The sequence below is a fragment of the Lithobates pipiens genome, unplaced genomic scaffold (assembly GCF_037356315.1).
Source record: "Lithobates pipiens isolate NorthernLeopardFrog02 unplaced genomic scaffold, aLitPip1_a1.2 Scaffold_25, whole genome shotgun sequence".
Taxonomy (NCBI): Eukaryota; Metazoa; Chordata; class Amphibia; order Anura; family Ranidae; genus Lithobates; species Lithobates pipiens.
Genome location: NW_027507787.1, coordinates 110,895,539 through 110,913,753, shown reverse-complemented (window position 1 = coordinate 110,913,753; position 18,215 = coordinate 110,895,539). Strand labels below are relative to the sequence as shown.

Sequence of the window (18,215 nt, the reverse complement as noted above, 5' to 3'; positions counted from 1 at the left end):
GTAGATCACCAATTCCTGAAAATGGCTTTTCTATAAAAATCTCTAATTTGTGCAGATTGAGAAAGAGGCAAAAAAATTACAAAGTCCAATTCAATATCTCGCTTAAATCACCACGGTGACTCCACACATGTAAAATGAAGTGAAAGAAATGCCTGCCCCTCGAGATGATATTGCTCTTACCACATGCCAAAGTATAAGTAGCATTTAACTCTGTCACATAAGCAGCCTGAAGCATATACCGAAGGAGCTTATAACGTACTGGTATCAGACCTCATGCTGTAATCGTTATATATGTACTTCACAGGATGTTTCCCAATAATAGAAACAAACTTGTATCAATCGCATAAAAACAAAGCCGGCCGGCAATATTCGGGAGCCCATCCTCCCCTCGTGTAGCGTGATGGCGTCACTGCGTGTCTTCCCAGATGCGTTTCGTCATAGAGGACATTGTCAAAGGGGAACGCATGAGATTGCAGACGTGACGCTTCATTGACGGGGTTTACAGATGCTTTGTGGCACAATCAATCGTGCTGACCAGCATCCGCCTGGCTGCTTTCTTTGTCCTCAGGATGAGAACAAAGTCACTTCCGGCGGGCTACAAAAAGATGGCCGCCGTGAAGACTAATCCCTTTGTGTTCAGTGGAGAGGGGAGAAACCAGGAAGTAATAGACTGGCCGCCGCTGCTCAGTTGGTAAGATTATTCCTATCATCTTGTTGCGAAGATGAATTCAAAACTGCTGACAAAGTGGAGTGTATAGTATTTCTGTTAAGAGAAGCCAAGGGGGCTTTACTCAGCAGAGCCTAGTAATAGTTGTTCAATTTTATCAGATAACAGCTGCGATCTCATCAGCACTGAAAAATTTAATGAACTGTGACTCGGAATCAGGATCTCTACTTTTATCCAAGACAAAAATCATCAAATGGCAGTCGAGGATTTTATATTATTGTAGGTCATTCATTATTGGCCAGAAAAGAAGCTGAATTGCTATGAACAGAGCTGATTTTCCTGTTCCACCTCCGGGTTAACCTTGAGGGGGAGCTTGATAGGCTACCAATATGTTAAGGGGGTTATCCTATTACAAGCTAAAAGCTATATTGAAAGGTAACAATTCTCAAACGCTTGTTATGCTGCCTCTATTTTTCCCTTTATATTCATTTTTTTATAATCTTTAATTAACAAAACATTTTTTTAATAATTTTGCTCATCCAACATTTATAAATCCCTTTTCTATTTCACTATACTATCGGATTACATTCTATTTCCACTCAGATATTATTTACATTTCAATATCCATATGTAACCCTTCTAATTGTCTTTCACCCTCATCCTACCACCCTATCACACTCATTCATTCACACACCAAAAAAAAAAAAAAAGGGAAAAGCCCCCTTCCCCCTCCACCTTAAACCAAACCCCTTCTCCTCTATATTTCTCTCTCCTCTATCTTGACTTAGGTTATCATCCTATCTTACTGATGATAATGATGATCTTGCTTCATACTCTTCCCATTTTTGCCAAGTTATCATTATCTGCCTTTTCAGATCTTTTTCAATCACAATTCTTTCTTCCAGGAAACGCATCTCGTCCATCTCTATTATCCATTCTTCTATTGTGGGTACTATCTAATTTTTCAATTTTCTTGATATAACTGTTCTTGCTGCTGTTAAGAAGTGTTTTAATATACCTTTCTTTATTTTTTTTAATTGACTCCGGAATCATAGACAGTACAGAAACCAATACATCTGGTTGTAAATTGCTCCCCGTCATGTCTCGATATATTTTATATATTTTTTTCCAGAACTTCTGAATCTCTGGGCAGAAATACCAAATATGTGACATTGTAACTACAGTATCTCCCCTTGACACCTCCAACAGGTGTTTTTATTCTCTGGATTAATTCTATGCATATCCTTTGGACACCTGTACCATCTCACCAATAATTTATAATTTCTTTCTTGATGCTTACTAGAGATTGACATCTTATGTGTTAATGTAATTGCTTTGTCCCACTTGGCTCTGAGGATATCTATCCCTAATTCATGTTCCCATTTTTTAATATAACTTTAATATTCTTTACAGGTATTAAATATTTATATACATTAGATTTAGGTTATGTATTGGTTTCTGTATGAAAAATTCTAGCTCATAACCAGTGGCATGTAGTTGCCATCATCCCTTCTAATGAATACAAATTCATAGTTACACAGTCGGTAAGGTTGAATAACGACATCAGTCCATCCAGTTCAACCTGAGTGAGTGTCAATTGTCCCTATCCCTGTACATTGCACACTCACATTGGTCCCTACCCTCAAGGGGCCCACAATCCAAGGTCCCCATTCATATACTAGGGCCAATTTTGGACAGAAGCCAATTAACCCACCTGCATGTCTTTGGAGTGTGGGATGAAACTGGGGTACCCAGAGGAAACCCAAGCAGGCACAGGGAGAACATGCAAACTCCAGGCAGGTAGTGATGTGATTGGGATTTGAACCAGCGACCCTTTTTACTGCTAGGCAAGAGTGCTAACCCCTACACCGCTGTGCCGCCCTTAATTTGAAAAAACATCGATTGAGTGGAATTATAAAGGCAACAATATAAAGAAGAAGAAAATTATAAAAAAGATAAATTTATTCACATAATCACAAAATATACATAACACAGAAGAAAAAGCCAGATAACAGAACAGCACTACACATTATACATAATAATAAAAACCAATTCAAGGGTGAGAGAGTGACACTGTCTGCTTATGCGTTCCAAGACCTCCAGAAACTAGTGGCAATGGAATAACCGGATCATCCAACGTATTTCGATAATTCAACCACCACCAAAAGTAGAGAGCCAGAGCTGCACGTGACTATGACTGTGCAGCCATGAATCTCATATAGGGCTAATAACCACCAGCAAGAATATTCTGGTATTTCCCTCCATTGAAAAGGGGGGGCTTCCAGAAGATAGGGCTCCCTGCAAGTGGTAAATCTCCACCAGGGGGCCTCCCCTTTGCCGGACAGAGATGCTGAGCACAGGGGGGAAATACCTACATAACCCTCCTCCAATACGGAGGGGTGAGAAGGGGGAGATAAACTCTCCTCAAGCCTCCAAAAAAACTTCCCAGAGGGAAAGATGCTGATGTCTAGAATCAGTGAACCATACAAAATTAGTCCGCAGACAGACAATTCAATAAAGAATAAAACGGCAAAAAAAAACATACTGGGCTAACCTCTAATGTAATCAAAAAGACCCCCCCGGATTCATGAACAGGAAATTCCCAGTGGCCCAAGTCAAATGAATGATCCAGACCATGCTTCAATAAAGTTTCCCATAAAGGATCTATACATAATAGATTCAACTGATATAACATAGTAATAGAATTAATTATCATAATCCAAGTGGTAACTAACCGACTGAAGCCCTCTAACAATAGCCTAAAACTCTCTGCCTCATTGAGGCCAGGAGGGGTTGTGGCTCTCAAGTGTCTAATCCAGCGAATTTCACGCTGGAGCAGACACTTGTTCCAATCCCCCCCCCTTATGGGTATATGTAACCTGTCAAGTACTGTAAAGTTCACCCAAGGAAGTCTATAGTTGTGTTGTTGAGAAATATGTCTACCTAAAGGTACATATAGGTTGCATATGCGCATTCTGTGCATGTGCTTACTCTTTTTCCAAACTCTTGTTTAGTTTTGCCTACCTAGAAGGCACCACACTGGCACTGCATAAGGTAGACCACCCCCTCGGTTTTACAAGAAGCATAATGCTTCAGGGTGAATGTCTCTCTATTATGCAGTGCCAGTGTGGTCCTCCTACCTATCACACCACATTGGGAGCATGACCCACACGGGTATGTGCCCCAGGTTTTACAAGGGTCTTTTCTCTTATTGCCCTTGTATTCACTCAGGGTAAGTATGTTCCCAAGTGAACATTCTTTCTTGTAGGTAATTTGTGGTCTAGGGCCAACAAGAGTTTTTAAGATAGAACCTTCTGTAAGGATTGACCAATATTTTTATTGATAATTTTTCTAATATGCTCATGTTCATTTGAGAATCTGAGTATAATTCTATTGGTATTATCACGCCTTTTTGTTTTGGATTTAAAAAAAGTTCTTTCTGTTGAGGCTTTTAACTCGATTAAAAGCTTTTTTGAGTGAAGATTTAGTATAACCCCTGTTTAGTAATCTCCTTGTAAGGTCGTCTGATTCCTTTTGAAAATCCTCATCAGATGTACAATTTCTTCTTATTCTTAAAAATTGACTAAATGGGATGGATTTCTTGAGGGGTTCTGGATGGAAGCTATCTGCACAAAGTAATTTATTTCCTGCAGTCTCCTTTCTATATAATGTGCTTCTTAGTCTTCCATTGGGCTCTTTTTGGATACTAACAGCCAAAAAATTCACTTACTTCAGATTATAGGTCATGGTAAAAAAGAGATTGAAAGTATTTTGATTCATTAGTTGTAGGCATTCCTTCAACATGAGTTCAGGGCCATCCCAGATAATTAGAACATCTTCGATGTATTGCTGCCACATCAATATGTGGCGTGTATACATCGATGACTGCTCCCCAGACAAAAAATCTTTCTCCCACTCCCCCAGGTATAGGGTGACATATGAGGGTGCACAGCACGTCCCCATAGCCACCCCCTGCACCTGGAGGTAGTGGGAGCCCCCAAAGAGAAAGACATTATGTTTCAATATGTATTCCAGCATCTGTATGACAAATTGACAGATTGAACTTCCAGTCCGTAATGGTCCTTTGCCTAAGAACTCTATCAATGGCTGCAATTCCTAAATCGTGTGGGATACTTTTGTAAAGTGAGTCCACATCGATGGTAACTAAAAATGCAGATTGTGGAATCACTAATTCCTCTAGTATTTGTAAAAGATGGATTGTATCTTTCACATACGAAGGAAGGTCCATTACATGGGGTCTGAGGTATTGGTCAATAATTTGACTTATACCCTCCAAAATGCATCCATTCCCTGAAATTATAGGTCTTCCGGGGGATTGTGGGATTCTTATGGACCTTAGGCAGGGCATACATAGTTGGTAATCGAGGATGTCTGGTTCTAACAAAATCCCAGGTGTCCTTGGTGATAACATCCTCATTGTAGGCTTCATAAATTAGTGTATAGAATTCAGTGTTGAATCTATCAACTAATGATGCAAAGATTTTCCAATAGCATTGAGCATTTTTAAGTATTTTTAAGCACGTTTTCATAGTTGACATTGTCCATAAGGACAATGTTTCCTCCCTTGTCCGATGTTTTAATTGTGATTTCTAAATTATTTTTAAGGGATTTAAGAGCATGTTTCCGATCTGGGTTTAGATTCTGGGGAACCCTTTCTTTTCCTAGGGTTTCAATCTCCTTAGTGACCTGTCTAATGAATATTGCCAAGGTGGGATTTTGATTAAGGGGTGGAAAATTTGTGTGACCTTCTTTTGAATTTTTTAATAGGATCTCCCTTAGCCTCCCCCACAGGTTCCTCAAAATCCAGGTACTCCTCCCATGTTTCATCCAATGATGCATTCTCTTGTTATAACAGATTTAAATCACAATGTACCTGAAAATCGGCAGCTTTCAAGTTTGATGCCAATTCTGGCTCCTTGTTGCCTTGTTTGGTATATAAACTCTTAAAAAAGAGCTTTCTAGCAAAAAGGTTTAAATCTTTGATGGTCTCAAAATTATCATTACTTGCATTGGGACAGAAAGGCCCTCATGTACCTCACGTTCTACCTGGGTTAACAAGTGGCGAGGATAGATCAATAACATTCAATCTCTCTCCTGCATTACCTTGGTCGTGGGCAACTCCATTTCCAGTTGTGTCACAGGTGGTTGGGACAGTGGTGGTATCTTGCTTCTGTCTAAAAAAATCATCAAGTTGGGTATGTGGGGTTTTAGGTATTGCCCCTTGATCTTTAGAATTAGTTGTGTTGTTTTTACCTCTATTCGAAGAAGCCTCTTTCGAAGAAATACCTCTTCCACTGCCCCTTCCACTCTTTGTTGGCTCCATATGGAAATCAAGTGTGGTTTTCTTACTTGTTTGTTGGACCTCCCCTTCCATCTCATACTGTTTGGGGGACAGTCCCTTTCTTTTACCGAAGAGTTGACCTGTGTGGGAGGAAGCTGAGGAGGAGGAGTTAGATGGAGTATCAGAGGAATAATCATTCACCTTGCTTGTACCATCTTGATTCAAGTTCTTTTGGTTTTGAATTTTCTATCTTTTTTATCACTATTCCATTTGTATGCCCGACCCTCACTGAAGGCATTTTTATCTCGCCAATATTTCTTTTCTTTTTTAATTAGGGTTTGTTTCCCAAATGTTATGAGATGTTCTCTAAGCTTATTTTCTAAATGTGTATAATTTTCATGCTCTTTCAGCGGGAATAGTTTGGCATACAATAGATTAATTTCTGTGTCTATAGCCTCTAATTGTTGTCTATTCATTTTGTAATAATAACATAAGATTTTTAGAACACTCATTAAGTTTGGCTTCCCAATTGGTTTTAAGCTCTTTAGAAATATTCTCTAATATTGGAAAAATCTGACTTCTCAAACCTATAGGGATGATGTTTTCTCTGATATATCTCTGTAAGGCCAACTTGTGCCAATGTGCCAGAGTAAGGCCAACTTTCTTCCAAGGGTTTTTCTAAGATTAAAGTAAAAAGATGACAAATCTAAATGCAATCTGTTCCTTTTCTATATAGCTAGATTGGATCTGGGTCCTAAGTTCATCCCATCCCCTCCCCTGTAGATCTTTCAGCCCCTTATCCCCCTGCGATAGGGTAAGATCATTTGGGGTTCTGTTTTTTTTTTTTTTTTTTTTTTTTTTTTTTTTTTTTATACCTTGATACATATTATTTGTGTTAACAGATGAAGGTTTTTCTTGATACAAGTGTCACAAATGTAATGAATTTTGGCCAATTTATTATAGAGAATGATACAATGTTTCATCCCTGAAGAAGATTATATTGTCAAAATATCGAAACGCATTGGATGATACGTTTATTCCATTTCCACTAGTTTCTGGAGGTCTTGGAACGCATAAGCAGACAGTATCACTCTCTCACCCTTGAATTGTTCTTAAATATTATGTATAATATATAGTGCTGTTCTGTTATCTGGCTTTTTCTTCTGTGTTATGTATATTTTGTGATTATGTGAATACATTTATATGTTTTATAATTGTTTCTTCTTTATATTGTTGCCTTTATAATCCCACTCAATAGAGGTTTTTTCAAATTTGTATGTATTGGTTTCTGTTCTTGCAAAAATAATAGTTTCAATGGAGTCGGTGTTCTATCCAGTGCCCCCCTTCTTTTAAGGGCAGTTATAAATTTATGAAGTTGCTTGTATTGCATCCACTTCTTTTCATGCTCCCTTCTCAGGGCTTCAAACCGGGGAAGTTTCCCATCCTCCATTACCTGTATAATCCTTATGTCCTCGCTTCTCTGCCATTTCAGAAAGGTCATGGCTTCTTTTGCTGGTAGAAATTCAGGGTTGCAGAAGAGGGGTGTCATTGGGCCCACATAGGTGGATCCTATTCCCCTCTTCACCAAACCGTCCCATATCTTCAATATTGAGGACACCAGAGACGGTATCTCTTCTTTAGGAGGTCTATTTTCTTTTTTTATCCATGGCAGTGATTTCAATTTAATGCCCACAATCTCCTCCTCCAGTTTTACCCATTGCTTACCTTCCATGTTGTGGAACCAGTCCACAATCCTGGCCACGAACACTGTCCTAAGGTAAATCGATGCCCCATCCCTTTTTAACCTAGTTAGAACTTCCCTTCCAATCCTAGCTGGTTTACACGTCCATATGAAGCTCCCGATAGTTGATGTTTGGGAGAAAAATCGGAACTGTTTGAAAAACATACAGTATTTTCGGGAGTATGCCCATTTTTATGATATTTATACGGCCTATCCATGAAAAACGCCCCCTATCATACTGTTGAAGCATCTTTATTATTTTGTGCATTATTAGAAGGTAATTATATTCCTGGATTTTCTCTAGTTCTCTAGGTATATGTATACCCAGATACTTCATTGCATTGCATTGCATTGCCATTTAAAAGAATTTTTTTTTTTAAGCTATTCAACAGTATTAATAGGGAGTGTAATATTCAAGGCTTCAGATTTATTATAATTAGCCTTAAAATTATTTAATTCAGCATATATTGTTTAACCACCTCAATACAGGACACTTAAACCCCCCTTCCTTCCCAGACCAATTTTCAGCTTTCAGTGCTCTCTCACTTTGAATGACAATTACTCAGTCATGCTACACTGTAACAAAATGAATTTTTTATCATTTTGTTCACACAAATAGAGCTTTCTTTTGGTGGTATTTATTCACCACTTCATTTATTTTTGGTAATATAAGCGAAAAAAGAGCGAATTTTTTGAAAAAAAAAACAAAATTTTCTGATTTCTCTTTTAAAAGAAACCAAAAAAATAGAATTTTGGCAAAAATTTAGGCCAAAATGTATTCTACTACATGTCTTTGGTAAAAAAAAATCCTGATAAGTGTATGATCATTAGTTTGTGTGAAAGTTATAGAGCCTACAAGCCATGCTATGCATAATTGAAAATGTATCAATCCTAATGCACTGATGGCCTATCTCAGTTCTTGAGGCCCTAAAATGTCAGGACAGTACAATAACCCCCCAAATTACCCCTTTTTGGAAAGAAGACAGTCTGCGGTAATTGGTAAGAGGCGTAGTGAATTTTTTGAAGTTGCAATTTTTTCCCCACAATGCTTTGCAAAATTAAGAAATATATATATATAATTTTTTTTTTTCTTGACTAAATTATCATATTTACAAGTTATTTCTCACACATGGTGCAGGCATAATTGCAATTACACCCCAAAATGCATTCTGCTATTCGTCCTGAGTATGGAGATACCCCATGTGTCAGACTTTTCCACAGCCTGGCCACATACAGAGGCCCAACATCCATGTAGCACCATCAGGCGTTCTAAAGGCATAAATTAACACATTTCAACACATGAAACACATTTCATTTCCTGAGTACCTATTACATTTTTGAAGGCCCTGGAGCACCAGGACAATAGAATTAACCACAAAGTGACCACATTTTGGAAAGAAAACAACCTAATGTATATTCTATGAGGCATAATGAGTCTTTTGAACATATAATTTCTTTCCACAAGTTTTTGGAAAACGTGGAAAGAAAATGAAAACCTATTTTTTTTTCACAAAGTTGTCAATTTAGAAGATCTTTCTAACACATAACATGTACATAGCCAAAATGACACCCCAAAATACATTCTGCTACTCGTCCTGAGTATGGCGATACCCCATGTGTCAGACTTTTCCACAGCCTGGCCGCATACAGAAGCCCAACATACAAGTACCACCTTCAGGCTTCTAACATATAGCATGTACACACCAATAATTACACACCAAAATACATTCTGCTGAGCAAAGGGTAAAACAAAGGCTCACCTGTGGTTTTAGCAGGCAGGGACACCGTTCCAGAGCAGTCAAAGCATTTTCTAGACAGCCAAAGGAAATGTCCAGGAATTGTCCAGGCAGCAGACAGATATGGAAAATTATGAACATGGTTCAGTACAGTCCAAGGTTTAGCAGGCAGTTCAGGCATAGGCATGTCCAGTTCAGGTGGCAGGCACAGGCATGGCCAGTTCAGGTGGCAGGCAAAGGCAGGGCCAGTTCAGATGGCAGCAGGCGGCACTTTGTACATTGGGCCTTGGTCAGGTAAGACCCGAGGACAGGGGTAGAGGCTTCTTCCCACCCAAATCTCTACGAAGCCTCCGAGTCTCCAGACCCTAATCCAAGAAAACGAAAAACATGGAGAAAAAGGTTTTCTCCACTCGGAAAACTTTTTCTGGAGCCCCTCACATGTGAGACCCCTGTGCTGTACAGTGGCAGGGCAAATGATCAGTTCAGGAGGCAGGCAAAAAGCATGGTCATTTAACAGGCCGAGGTCAATTCACGTTGAAGGCAGAATTATGTTTGGCAGAGGCATAATCATTTAACAGTCTGGGTCATACACAGAAATGGCAGAAAGTGCAAACTGGAAAGAAATCATCTTCACTTTACTAATAGTTTACTGAAGTATGATAGCTTCGATAGCAAGTTCCAATGCAGAGGCCTGGCTGGGAGGGACAGTCTGGACAGTAGTATCGGGTGTCACGGCGAATTCCTCTACTTGTACACACACGGCATTTTTTTTGGGGGTTTGCGACCTGTTTGGGTAGGAGGGAGGATGTCGGGAAAGTGCCTTTCATGGAGTCTGGCTACTGCATCAGACCGAATTAGTTGAGTGGGTTGGCCATGGGGATAGACAAGGGCTGTGATGACATCTTCTTGAAATCTTAGATAGGTCAGGGAACTTTGGGTGCTCTTAGAAAAAATAATATACGAATTGAACATGGCCAGTTGCATCAAATAAACGGCGACTTTCTTGTACCAAAACAGTGATCTCCTGGTGGCCAAGTAGGGCTGCATCATCTGGTCATTCATATCCACCCCCCCCATGTATAAGTTATACTCGTGGATACATTTTGGCTTCTGGATGGGGCCTTTTCTTCTTTGCAGTTCCACCAAGGTGTCATTGTGTATTGTGGAAAGGATGTTGACATCTCTTTTTCTTTTTATCTCTCCACTTCACCGCTAGTACCTCGTCAGTCCGCATACTGGCCATTTCACCCGGTTTCAATTTCTTGGTGACCAATATCTGTGGGAAGCCTTTGCGGTTGGTCCGTGCTGTCCCACAGGCCACAGTCTGCTTTAGGTACAGATGGCGGAAAAGTGGGAGACTTGTGTAGAAATTGTCTACATACAGGTGGTAACCTTTCCCAAGCAATGGTTGGATCAGCTGCCAGACAATTTTGCCACTTGTTCCCATGTAGGTAGGGCATCCAGGGGGGTTTAGCTGTCGGTCTTTTCCCTCATAAATTATGAAGTCATATGTGTAACCCGTGGCCCTGTCACACGCCTTATAAAATTTTACCCCACGTCTGGCTCTTTTACTGGGTATGTATTGTTGTATTCCAAGTCGCCCAGTGAAGTGTAATAGGGATTCATCCACACAAATATTTTTATCAGGGGTAAACATCTGTTTGAAACTGGCGGAAAAAAAATTGATTAGGGGCCGAATTTTGAATAATTTATCATAACTGGGATGATTTCGAGGGAGGCATTGGGCATTGTTATTGAAATGTAAAAATCTCATGATCATCTCATAACGGTTTCTGGGCATAATTGATGAATAGACCGGCATGTGGTTGGGTAGACCAGTAGGAATGGACTTCATTTTTTTTTTTGTTAGCCCCATGTTGAGGGTTAGGCCAAGGAAAATTTTAAATTCTTCCACGGTGAGGGGTTTCCAAAAAAAAGGACGGGCATAGGAAGAACTGGGATTGTTGGCTATATGTTGGCTGGCATATAGATTACATTGCTCCACAATGTCGGTTAGGAGATCATTGGTAAAAAATAAATGAAAATAATAAAGTGGGGTTACATTTTCCGTCTGTATCTGAGGGCCTGGCTGGGATGTAAAAAGGGGAATAACAGGTTCTACTGACGTATCGGGCAGCCATGTTGGATACAGCAGAACATCTGGAAGGCTAGTATGGGCACTGCCTCGTTGATGGGATGCTCCGTTGCTAGTATCTGGCCTATCTTCAAGGAAGGTTGCAGAACTGCTGGTGGATGCCTGCCTATCCCGGAGTGCTGCGCTGCTGGTGGATGCCTGCATATCATCCTGGAGTGGTGCGCTGCTGTTTGATGTCTGCGCCTGCTCATTTCTCCCGTTTCTCCTTGTTAGGATTCTATCTTCCTCGGTTTCCATCTCGGAGCCACTGCTTTCCACTGGCTCATAATCGATATCCGAGTCTGACGGAGAGAGTTCCCCGCTACTCTCGTCCGACATACTCTGGAGCATCTGGAAAGCCTCCTCTGCGCTGTACGACCTTTTAGTCATGTTGACAGGCAGATGTCAGATGGCGGGCGGAAGATGTCAGATGGCGGGCGGAATATGGCGGGCGTCAGATGGGCCTGATGGCGGGCGTCAGATGGGCCTGGTGATGGCGGGCGTCAGATGGGCCTGGTGATGGCGGGCGTCAGATGGGCCTGGTGATGGCGGGCGTCAGATGGGCCTGGTGATGGCGGGCGTCAGATGGGCCTGGTGATGGCGGGCGTCAGATGGGCCTGGTGATGGCGGGCGTCAGATGGGCCTGGTGATGGCGGGCGTCAGATGGGCCTGGTGATGGCGGGCGTCAGATGGGCCTGGTGATGGCCGGGTCAGATGCGCCTGGTGATGGCCGGGTCAGATGCGCCTGGTGAAAACGAACCCTGAAAAAAAAAATATTTACTTACCTTTTATTTCTGATGTTTCAGCTGACTTCCGGGTTGTCCTCCCGTGGGAGTAGGCGTGGCTATCGTCCTCGCAATGGTCCCTGGGAAATTTGTAAGCTATTTCCCATGAATCCATGGGGGACAATGAAATTGCGAAATCTCGCGAGATTTCGTTAGGACGCCGGTCACGTGACGAGGGCGTGTACGAATTTGCCATTTTTAAAGTGGGCAGGCAGCTGTATCTGCCATTACCACTATTGCACACTGAGCATGTGCAAGATGGAGCGGAGCATGCTGGGAGCCAGACGTCATCATATACCAGGAAGTAAATGCCTGTGGGCTTCAGACGCCCACAGTTAAAATGGAAACCGCCAGAGCAGGTTTTTATAAGTCATCCTGAGGAAAAGATTTGTCGCGCCGGGGGTCAAATAAACGCCGGACGTGGATGCCAATCGAAGGTAGCACTCGCCCACCTGTGACACAGGTAAGAAAAAAAAAAAAAAAGAGCGGAATCCCGCTTTAAGGTCTTCAAGGTGTTATCCCTTGCTTCTTGGCCTTCTATAAATCCCACTTGATCAAGATGGATAGCTCTCGGTAACTTCGGAGTAAGTCTATTAGCTATTATTTTTTAATATATTAGAAGGTCAACATTTGTCAGCGATATTGGTCGATAATTTCCACGAAGTGTGTGGTCTTTGTCTGGTTTAGGTATAAGTGAGATATATGCCTGCATACTTTGTGGAACTTTGTTGAGTTAGCAATACTGAGGTAAAGGTCCATTTCATAATTGGAACTATTAGATCTTAAAATATTTTATAAAACCGTGGATTAAAACTGTCCGGACTGGACTTTTACCTATTTTTAATAAGTCAATTTCTTTCAGAATTTCGGTCTCTGAAAACTCATTTTCTAATTGTTCTATCTCTATTGATGTTAAAGTTGGCATAGCAGTATCTTTTATATATTGCTTTATTTTATGTTGATAAATTTTGGAGTCCTGTTCTGCTACTTGATTAGATATATTATACAATCCTGAATAGAATGTATGAAATGTTTCCAAAATACTTTCTGGGTCATATACCATGTTCCCTGTTTCTGTCTTGATTTTCACAATGGCTGTATTTATTTGCTGGCGTAAGGCTCTAACTAATAATTTACTGGGTTTGTTTCCATATTGATAATATAATGTACGATTTCTATCCCTTATCTTTAATGATTGTTCATTTAATAATGTACATAATTCTAATCTTTTATCTGTTAATTCCATTAATATTCTTTGTATTGGATTCTTTTTATGTTTTTCTAATTCTATGATTTCCTGTTGAAGCAATATTATTCTATTTCCTTTTTACTTTCTTGAGCCTAGCTTCGTGTTTTATAAATAAACCTCTCTCTATACATTTTAATTTTTCCCATTGAATAGGTAATGACATACTGTCGTTTTATATGATCTTGTGTAAAATTCAATATTGCTGACCTTATTTCCGAGATACACTCTTCATCATATAGTAAATTGTCATTTAATTTCCATGTACCTCTTGGTGTAATACAGTTTGCCATGTCTATCTCCAAAAAGAGAGGGCCATGGTCCGACCAAAGAAAACTGCCTATTTTTGAAGAGGAGACTATAGCCATTCCCAATGAATTTATCAAAAAATAATCCAATCTATGATATGTATCATAAACTTTTGAGTGAAATGTATAATCCTTCTCTGTTGGATGCATTACTCTCCATATATCCACTAATTGGTGTCTCTCAAGAACTTGTTTAAATCTTTTTTTTTTTTTTGGTACCCTGATGGTGCTGTAGTGTCCCTCTCTCGATCAAAAACAAAATTAAAGTCACCTCCAACTACTGTCACCCCCCTCTGCTCTTTCCATAAGTTCCCTTATTAATCGGTTGCCCACTTTAATCTGATTCACGTTTGGTAGATATATATTAATGAATGTTTACTTCTTGCCATATATATTTAACTTTAATAATATTGCCCTCCCATCTCGGTTTATCCATTTTCTATAACCTGGTGGGGCATTAACTTATGTATTGCTATAGAGACCCCTCTAGATTTTGAGTAAGCGTAGGTATCGTGAAACCATGTTGGGTAATACCCATTTTGTGTTTTTGGTATATGATCTGAATGAAAATGCGTCTCCTGGAAGAAGATAATACCCACACCCTGTTTATGGAGAGAGTGTAGGATTTGTGATCTTTTTTATTGCGTTATTTAATCCTCTAACACTAAAGGAGCAAATCTTGACAGTACCCATAGATGAGTAGAGAGAAAGGGGAAAAAAACAAAAAATAAGGAAATCTTTATCAAATTAAACCCAAATCCCATCCCTCTTAATACTTCCAACCAATCAACCCACTCATCCACCCTTTCTCAACCACTCTAGTTCTAATTGACTCCTTTGAGTGTAACCTTACTATGTAAGTTCCCTATGTAGAGGAGTAAGGATGAGCCGAACACCCCCCTGTTCGGTTCGCACCAGAACCTGCGAACAGACCTAAACTTCATGTGAACTTTAGAACCCTATTAAAGTCTATGGGACTCGAACGTTCAAAATCTAAAGTGCTAATTTTAAAGGCTAATATGCAAGTTACTGTCCTAAAAAGTGTTTGGGGACCTGGGTCCTGTCCCAGGGGACATGGATCAATGCAAAAAAAGTTTTAAAAACGGCAGGTTTTTTTTAACGGAAACCTGCGTTACATCAGAGGGGGGCGGGGGTCACCCATACATCATTGGGGAACCCCGGCTTCCCTCATTAGCATCAGAGGGGGCGGGGACAGGTGATGTGTGGCCCCGCCCTCCTAATATAAGACACGTCAGGCATCGGCACCCCGCAGTGTCTCCAAGAGTGGAGACAGAAGATGGATACATGGATGGACTGCGCTGGATCAGATCAGCCATCGCTGGACCCCAGAGAGATGATCATCCGTCGCTTGATAGCAAGAGTGGATTACCACCGCTGGAATCTTTTTTATTTTTTTATTTTTAAGAAAGGAATTTTTCAAAAGTGTGTTTGTCTTCAAAGTTTTCATAGTTAGTAAGGTTGAATAAAGACACCAGTCCATCCAGTTCAACCTGAGTGAGTGTCTACCCCTATCCCTGTACATTGCACTCACATTGGTCCCTACCCTCAAGGAGCCCACAATCTAAGGTCCATTCATATACTAAGGCCAATTTTGGACAGAAGCCAATTAACCTACCTGCATGTCTTTGGAGTGTGGGAGGAAACTGGAGTACCCAGAGGAAACCCACGCAGGCACAGGGAGAACATGCAAACTCCAGGCAGGTAGTGTCATGGTTGGGATTCGAACCAGCAACCCTTTTTAGTGTTAGGTGAGAGTGCTAACCACTACACCACTGTGCCGCCCATCTTATTTAACTATTTTTTACACTTTCTTTGTGAAATGGTAGGGGTACTTTTGTACTCCCTTACCATTTCAAACAGGGGGGGCAGGATCTGGGGGTCCCCTTGTTAAAGGGGCTTCCAGATTCTGATAAGCCCCCCGCCCACAGACCCCCACAACCACCGGCCAGGGTTGTGGGGATGAGACACTTGTTCCCATCAACATGGGGACATGGTGCTTTGAGAGGTCACAGACCACCAAAGCATCCTCCCAATGTTGAGGGCATGTGGCCTGGTACGGTTCAGGAGGGGGGCGCTCTCTCTTCCCCCTTTTTTGCTGGGGCCTGCCAGGTTGCGTGCATTTATGGGCACAGAGAGACTGCATTCACGGCACAGTAAAGCTGCATTTAATGGGCAAAGTGAGGCTGCAATGGTGGACAAAGTGAGGCTGCAATGGTGGGCACAGTGAGGCTGCAATGGTGGGCACAGTGAGGCCACATTCATGGGCACAGTGAGACTGCATTTGATAAGCACAGTGAAGCTGCATTGATGGGCACAGTGAGGCTGCATTTAATGGGTACTGGTGAGGCTGAATTGAGTTCTTGTATCATGTCTGCAGTCTCCGACCATCTCTGGTATTATGTCTGCAGTTTATGACCATCTCCTGTTATCATGTATGTAGTCTCTGAGGGAGTCTGTAGAGGAGTCAAGAGTGGGAGCGCCGCCAGCATGGGGGTCATGGGAGAAGTCAGACTTGTGTGGACTGTGGAGAGGAGACTATAGATTAAAACCAGAGCCACCAAGCTGCAGCCAACTGACTGAGCCCTGCACGGTACACCTGAGAGGTCGTAAGTGACAGCACCACCAGGCCAGTCTGAAGGGGGGTCACTGATGTAAGGGGGGGAGTGAATATGACAATGGCACTGATATAAAGGGTTTCCCCCTTATATCGAGAGAGAGAGAGAGAGAGAGAGAGAGAGAGAGAGAGAGATGCTTTTTGTAGCCAGCCAAGAGTCTTTCAATTCTTGTTTGAGGTATCTTTGCCCATTCTTCCTTACAAAAGTGTTCCAGTTCTTTGAGATTTCTGGGCTGTCTGTCACGCACTGCTCTTTTAAGGTCTATCCATAGATTTTCAATAATGTTAAGGTCAGGAGATTGTGAAGGCCATGGCAAAACCTTCAGTTTACACCTCTTGATGTAATCCCCCGTGGATTTTGAGGTGTGTTTAGGATCATTATCCATTTGTAGAAGCCATCATCTCTTTAACTTCAGCTTTTTCACAGATGGCATAAAGTTACCATCCAAAATTTGCTGAAATTTTATTGAATCCATTTTTCCTTCTACTCGTGAAATGTTCCCTGTGCCACTGGCTGCAATACAACCCCAAAGCATGATTGATCCACCCCCATACTTAACAGTTGGACAGAGGTTCTTTTCATTAAATTCTGTGCCCTTTCTTCTCCAACCGTACCTTTGCTCATTCCGGCCAAAAAGTTATATTTTAACCTCATCGGTCCACAGAACTTGTTTCCAAAATGCCTCAGGCTTGTCTATATGTTCATTTGCAAAGTTCAAACGCTGATTTTTGTGGTGAGGACGTAGAAGAGGTTTTCTTCTGATGACTCTTCCATGAAGACCATATTTGTATAAGTATCTCTTTATAGTGGAATAGTGTACCACAACTCCAGTGTCTGCCAGATCTTTCTGGAGGGATCGTGAATTCAAACGTGGGTTTTGAATTGCTTTTCTCACAATCCTGCGAGCTGTTCTGTCTGATATTTTTCTTGGTCTTCCAGATCTTGCTTTAACTTCGACTGTTCTTGATGACAGCCATTTCTTAAATACATTCCAAACAGAGGATATTGACATCTGAAAATGCTTTGCTATCTTCTTATAACCTTCTCCAGCTTTGTGACCGTCAATTATTTTCAGTTTCAGGTTTCTAGACAACTGCTTAGAAGAACCCATGGTGCTGATTGTTGGGGCAAGGTCAGATGAGTCTGGCCATTTAAAACCTTTGAGATTGACATCACCTGATCTTCCCAGACGATGATTGAGAACAATCCATGACACTGGCAGGTCTCAGCTTTGCAAAGGGGGCAGTGCATGCTATAAATTCTACAGGGTGCCCAAACTTTTGCAGACGCCATTTTTTTGTTTTACTGTAATTTTGAAAGTGTAAATGATGGAAATAAAATCTAACTTTTTTGACATATTATAAGAATATCTAATCTGTAATTTGATGCCATTTAGAAATTTTTCCATCTTTCCTTGGCTTCGTTATGCAGATTAATACACATTTTTACCTGAGGTGCCCAAACTTTCGATCCCCACTGTATATTCTAAACAAGTGGTCCTCCTGTGTTACAATATTATTCATATTTTTACCATGTCAATCTGTTTTCACACCATGTGTATTTTCATTTCCCAAATTTTAAATTTAGTTTACCATACCTCAAAAGGGGAAAGAAAAAAAAAAGGGAACCCCATCCCACCTCAATCTTCCCTTATTATACC

The 18,215-nt window shown here is 41.0% G+C and overlaps 1 long non-coding RNA gene across 1 annotated transcript in view; it reads left to right on the top strand.

Moving 5' to 3' along the window:
- LOC143930471 (uncharacterized) overlaps positions 1–17,855 on the top strand; it is a 48,798-nt gene extending 30,943 nt beyond the window's left edge. The window contains exon 3 of the long non-coding RNA XR_013262777.1: positions 17,631–17,855. This is a non-coding gene — a long non-coding RNA (uncharacterized LOC143930471). The remainder of the gene's footprint in view (positions 1–17,630) is intronic.
- The last annotated feature ends 360 nt before the right edge of the window (positions 17,856–18,215 follow it).